The 6,656-nt window shown below is 46.7% G+C and overlaps 1 pseudogene; it reads left to right on the top strand.

The window, feature by feature from the left end:
- Positions 5,416-5,703, top strand: Gm6134 (predicted pseudogene 6134; annotated as a pseudogene).

Consider the following 6,656-nt stretch of genomic DNA (forward strand, 5'->3'; position numbering starts at 1 on the left):
TTTAGAGACCACAGAGAACTGCCTTCTCTCTTTTACCATCTTAGGACCATGGAGACATTATATATAGTATGTATATCTATATAGTGTATATATACATATATGCAAATTATGTATATATGTGTGTAATATATACATATGTGTGTGTATATATATCTTGTGCCCACCGTCAGACAGACAATCCACTAGTGTCTCAGACTTACATAACAGTGAGAAATGCCTGGTATTTATAAACTATCCATGGGATGACATTTGGGGACTTAAGGTATTCAATGAACCTAAATGACCAAGACTGTGACAGAGGAAGTAAAAAGCAAGGTTTAAGTTAGGGTCTGTTTGTCCAGCAGACCCAATCTTTTTCTTGTGTCAGGTTTCTGCCAAGGCCAATTATCTCCAAGGTATGCAGTAGACAAGGCTTCCTTGTGGGGAAAAGCTAGGGAAAAGAGGCCTCCAGCTGAGGCAATTACTAACTCTTCGAGGCATACCTAGGAAGTCATGTAGTGAAACAAAATGAATATTAAGCCAGACCTGGAGTACACATCCCTGCTTTGTAACTCATAAGCTGTGTGCAGACACAGCCAACGTTCTGTGACTTCATCCCAGAAAGAGGATGCTAATGCCATGGTTATAATGAGGATGCTGTGCTGCCAGCCCACAGTGAGAGAGAACTGGCAGAGTGGGGGAAATGTGAGAAGATGCCAGAGGTCACAGAAGTCATCAGCGTTTATGAGTGCCCTTTAAAGATGGCATAGTGGAGACACACTGTCACTGCAACCAAGGGAAATAGGCTCAGATCAGAGCAGCTAAGCATGCTGGGTAAGTCTGGTGTCACTGAAATGCAGTCAGATAAGACTCTTTCAGATGCCAGTCATAGGAAACTAATTCAAACAGTGCAGGGGAAAGTAGGGGCTCGGGACCCCCAAGACCAAGTTCTCGGCACAAAGGAGATTTGTCCCAGGGGAACAGAAGGCAGGAATATGAGACAGCGACAGGAGATAGAGGAAGAGGGAGAAGGAGAAGGGAACAAAAAGGGGCAAGGGAGGGGGGAGGAGCATTTGTACCGGAGGGGGACAAAGGACGGCCTGGAGGAACAAGGACTGCCACTGGATAGAAGGGAGACAGACTGTGATCCATAGGCAAATGACAGCTTATAAAGGTAAAGAGGGAAGCCCTGTGTTAGGATGAGGTGTTTAATTTTAATTGGGCATGCTAATTAGATGAATCAAAGGTGGCTTTTGATTGCTGGAACTTGGTAGTTTGCCTCAGAAAGAGGGATCGGTCATATAAGAAAATAGACCTTGGGGGGCTAGCTTTAGGAATGTAATCTAATGGTTTCTAGCAAGGCAGAGAGAACAAGGGAGAAGGGCAAGGCCTGCATGAGCCATGTTTACCTTTCTGGGATGGCTAGGGTCCTGTCAAACAGTCATTTGCATTAAGAGAATTTCTTCAGACCCGGAGTCTGGACTCTAGTGAGAGCGCACATGGAGTCTCAGATCTGCTGTGCTCCCAGCTGTCTTCTCCGTGCTGTTGTCTTCTGTAGATAGCAGCCCTCCCTACCTCCTGCGTATCAGGATTCCACCAGACCCCACTATAGAACCACAGAGCAAGAGACTTGGTAACGAACACTCCAGGAGTCACTTTTTTGCGACCCCAGCTTCATGTGTCCATCTCAGAGCCATCGTAAAAGCTGGAGGGAACAGCTATCCTAACTGGCTAGCCCTTGGGGGTGGAGTGAGGCCGGCAGACCCTTGCGAACTGTATCGGATGTGTTGGGGGAGGTGAACCTGGAAAACACAAGGTGCTGTTACCCGAAATAAATAAATGAATGCTGAACCAGCAGCAAAGGATAGCCGTGGGTTCAAGAGGCACCCTGGGTGTGAATGTATCCTGCATATAATGAGGTAAAGCTGGTGAGAGAGTTGCATAGATTTCAGCAAAGCAAATCTAAGCCACTGAGAAGTCAGGGCAGTGGGAAGCAACATGAACACCCCAGCTGAGACAAACATGCTGGAGACAGAACAGCGACAGACAGCAGGAGGGAATCATCCTGGGGCCATGACCAAGGCTGCCTTGTTAAGGGAGAGAAGTCTGGGACTCGGGATGGAAAGGTGGTCTGATATCATTGAGAACATATCCAAAAGGCCTGTGCTGATGGAGCTGGTGCCTCTGGCTTTCGGTTGAGTGGACAGCTTGTCCCTCTTCAAGGGCTAGGCCCAGCAGGCTGAGGAAACCATAGCAACCACAAGTTAAGAAAGACAGATGAAAAGCTTGTAAACACAGCTTCCAGCCATGTGGCATAGCTTTGGACTCCTAGGAGACAGCCACATAAAAAAAGCAGTCTAGCTCGTGGAGACCAGGCAGAGGGGACTATTTCTGGGCACCACCGTGGGTCAACTCCGAGCCTGCGAAGCAGCCAGGCAAACAGGCAGCACAAACACACGGGTCTCGGGTGGGTTATCCATCTAGATAGTCACACATGCTGAATGGCCAAGCTTGCTCCCTCCAGTAGCTGCTAAGCTACTGTGCTATTAAGCCACACATACACCCTCTGAGAGCCACCTCCTCGAAAACTTCTGCCCCACCCTTCAGCACTGTGAAGAAAGTTACCATGGGCACAGTGTGGCAGCAATGGAGAAACCTGCTGACCAGCTCTGTGTAGCTCCATCATAAATAACCAGCTGCCTCGTGCAATTTCCTGAGCTGCACAACTGGCAGTGACAACGTGCGTTTTCATCCATCATCCGCAGTGATGGCGGGGCCTCAGCGGGGTGCTGATAACTCCATTTTTCAAGGCCATAGCCAAACCCGTTTTTTTTTTTTCGCTGCTGGAGAGTTAACTGTTTCTCTGCGGGTCTTTATATGACAGTCCCCACTGAAAATAGCCATTGAATAGAATATAATATCTATTTTTCTCACTCTGATTTTCCAAAGGCAGAGTGTAATGCACGTGTGCATGCACACACACACACACACACACACACACACACACACACACACACACTCAGAGAGAGGGGGGGGAGGGAGAGGAAGAGGGAGGGAGGGAGGGAGGGAGGGAGGGGAAGAGAGAGAGAGAGAGAGAGAGAGAGAGCAGGAAATTCTTTTCACCTGATAAATACTTGAAATTTTAGGTGCACAGAACCCAAATAGTAACTATGGCAACACAAGCCACTCCAGTAAGACAAGGATTATTCCCAGCACAATAGCCTGGCTTGTGCTCCAAAAGCAAAGGTAATATTGGCTGAAAGCAATTTCAGAATTGGGAAAATCTACCAGCATTTGAAGCTTTGTGTTTAGGATTCCACTTCCACTGGGTGGCAAGATGAATTCACGACTGGAGCTCTAGCGTGCCTCCCAGAGAAAATGAGCCAGCCGCCTCACCCTCTTCTTAGTCATTCCCCAGCCTCAAAGCTGTCCAAACCTCAGGATTAGAGGGCTCGGCACTCAGATACAGCTTGGGAAAATCATAAGGCCAAGCACCCTGACAGCGCTCTTGGGGATCATGCCTCTGGGAGCCCCAGGACAAAGGAATGTGCTGGAGACCTTGCCCATGGTTGACCTAACCGTGCTTGTTTCTCAGCTTAGGAAACTGAGACCCACAGAGATTAGGAATGCTTGGTTATAGTCACATGAACTTGTGCTTAAAGCCACTGGCTGCGGAAGAAAACAAAACAGTATTTGTCATCACATCAAAGCTCAGTGTGAGGCTGGCTCCGTCGGTCAAAGTGCGCGCGCGGAGTAAGCGGACAGCCTGAGTTTGATCCCCAGAACCCGAGGAAGAAGGAGGGATAGACTCTCAAAAGTTCTTTTCTAACTTCCACGTGTGTGCGGGGGCCTGCACACTCCCATGCCCACACATCCACAGGAGATTCTTAAATACTGCGTGTGGAACTGAACACCCTTTCGGTGCACTTTGGAATCTGTCTGGCTTTCTGGTGCCAGGGTGGAACCCAGGGCCTTGTGCGTGCTAAGCATGTATCCTTCCGTGAAGCTACGTCCCAGTCCTTCTGTGAACTTTTCATACTGGATTACCTCACCTACCTATTGGCCGCGTTCTATGGACTTAGATTTTACTGATGCGTCATTTGCAACGGCACATACCCATTCATCATTTGCTCACCAAGCTAAGCAGATCAGCCAAAGAGCGTCTCATTTCATTATCCAGTATCGTATTTACTAAGTTAATTACCAGTTTTATGAGCTAGGTCTTTAAAGATTGGAATGATGTGTAGCTCACTGGAGGCAGATATTCTAATTTTCACTTGATAACTGTAACGGGAATCTCTGTGACAAATAACGTCAGCTGCTTGCCTTACCAGGCCCATAAACTGATTCTTGAACATTCTCTTCCAAATGCCCAATCTAGAGACAATGAAATCTTTATCAATGGATAACTTTTATGGATAAAATTATTTACCCTTGGGGTGCTGGAACTCATTGGTTAAGAGCACTGCCTGATGTTCCAGAAGACCCGGGTTCAACTCCCAGCATCCACATGGTGGCTCACAACCACCTGTAACTCCAGTTCCAGGGGATCCTACTCCTACTTCTGGCTTCCATGGGTACCAAGCACTCAGGCAGTTCCCAACATCCATGCAGACAAAGCATCCATGTACATCAATTAATTCTTAAAGAGTATTTACTATTGTTCCTCATACCACAAAACAAACACACATTAAGGAGTTAATGAAGAAACCAAGCAGATGTGTTAGCAGGCCCCAAGGACAAGTTAAAAAGGTATAGCACGGGCTAGTGAAGAGGCTCAGAGAGTAAAGGAGCTTGCCAGCAAGCCTGATTACCTGAATTTGATTCCCAGAACCCACATCATGGAGAGAGAGATCTGACTCCAGCAAGTTGTCCCTTGACCTCCATACACACACACACACACACACACACACACACACACACACTAAATGGAATTTTAAAAGGTAGGAATAAGGAATAAAAGAATGTTCAAAGGAAACTGGGTAAAAAACTGGCTATTTTCCCTGGATGGGAAAAGATAGCCTTCCACTAGGCAGAATTCACTTGCGCATCTACAAGCAAGAGTACTTTTGTTTTATTTTTGAGTCAAGGTCTCAAGTATCTCAGGTTAGTGTCAAACTCTCCTTCTGCAGCCATGGATAACTTTGGACATCCTGGTTCTTCTGTCCCCGACTGTAGAGTGCTGAGGTTACAGGCATGTGCCGCCATCCCTAGCTTGTGTGCTGCTGGGGATGTCACCCCAGGCTCCGTGCATGCTAGCCAAGCTCTGAGCTACAGCACAGCCAACAAGATTATTCAGTATCGCTGCTGTTTGACAGAGTTGTAAAATAACTCCCACTAACAATATCAAGTCTTTCTTTGAAGCACAAATATACCTTACAATTTTATGGCACTCATTTTTCATATAAAATGGTATTTATTTAAAAATTAATTAGACCTTTCTCCTCGTTGGGTGTCTGAAGGCAAGATGGGTGACCAGCAGCTCTACTGGAGTCACCCACGGAAGTTCGGCCAGGGTTCCCGCTCTTGCCGTGTCTGCTCCAACCGTCACGGTTTGATCCGCAAATACCGGCTGAACGTGTGCCGCCAGTGCTTCCGGCAGTACACGAAGGACACAGGCTTCATTAAGTTGGACTAAGCGACCTTGAATGGATTCGACTGACTGCCAAGTGGAACCGATCATGCTAGTCTTTGTGCACAAAGAATAAAAATATGAAGAACTTTTAAAAAAATAAAATAAAATAAAAAATAATTAGATTTGTATTTAATTACTTTTTAGTTCAGCTCACACCTCACCAGATGCACAATTGTGTGCATGCACACACACACATACACACACACATACAGAGAGAGAGAGAGAGAGAGAGCACTTCAGTAAGCCACAAGGCTCTTTATGTGTACTTCCCATTTAATAAAACAAAATATTGAAACAATGTGTGCACATGAAGGCTGACATTAATTGAATTAATCACTTGTACTGCCTGATCAAAGACATGCAAATGAAGGGGGTTTGCATTTGCCTTGGTTTGATTTTATCACATGTTTGGCAAAGGAGAATGGGCTGTCTGCAGCCTTCATTTCAAGGGTCCCCCACCCATGGATTCACCCACAGGGGATGAAAAATATTTAAGAAAAAAAAATACCCTTACATCTGCACTGAATAGACAGACACAGGCTTTTTCTGTGTCACTGGTCCCCAAACACAGCAGAGCAACTGTTTACAAAACATTTGTATTGTGTTAGGATTTATATGGATCTAGATTTAGAGTCACGTGTAAGTGCCATGCCATTCACTATGAGTGGTGTGGGGAGCCACAGGCTTGGTGGGGGAAGGGGTTACTAGACTCATTCCCCCTGGGACAGACAACAGGGTGACTGTGTGACAGTCCCATGCTGCTGCTGCAGGTCTCTGCGGCAGGCACAGCAATGTTCAGAAAGCCTATACAGTAGGTGCTGGAAAGAGTGCTTGCTGCTCTTGCAGAGGACCAGGGCTTGGTTCCAAACACCCATGTGGCAGCTCACAGTCAGCTGTTACTCCAGTTCCAGGGAATCTGACACCCTCTTCTGACCGCCGCATGTCCCTGTGTTGGGGTCTATACATCACCACCAGCAGCAACATAGCGGTAGCCATTTTGTTCCATGCCTGCCAGATATTTCATATTGTTGCTGTAACATGC

This window comes from Mus musculus, chromosome 6 (genome assembly GCF_000001635.26).
Source record: "Mus musculus strain C57BL/6J chromosome 6, GRCm38.p6 C57BL/6J".
Taxonomy (NCBI): Eukaryota; Metazoa; Chordata; class Mammalia; order Rodentia; family Muridae; genus Mus; species Mus musculus.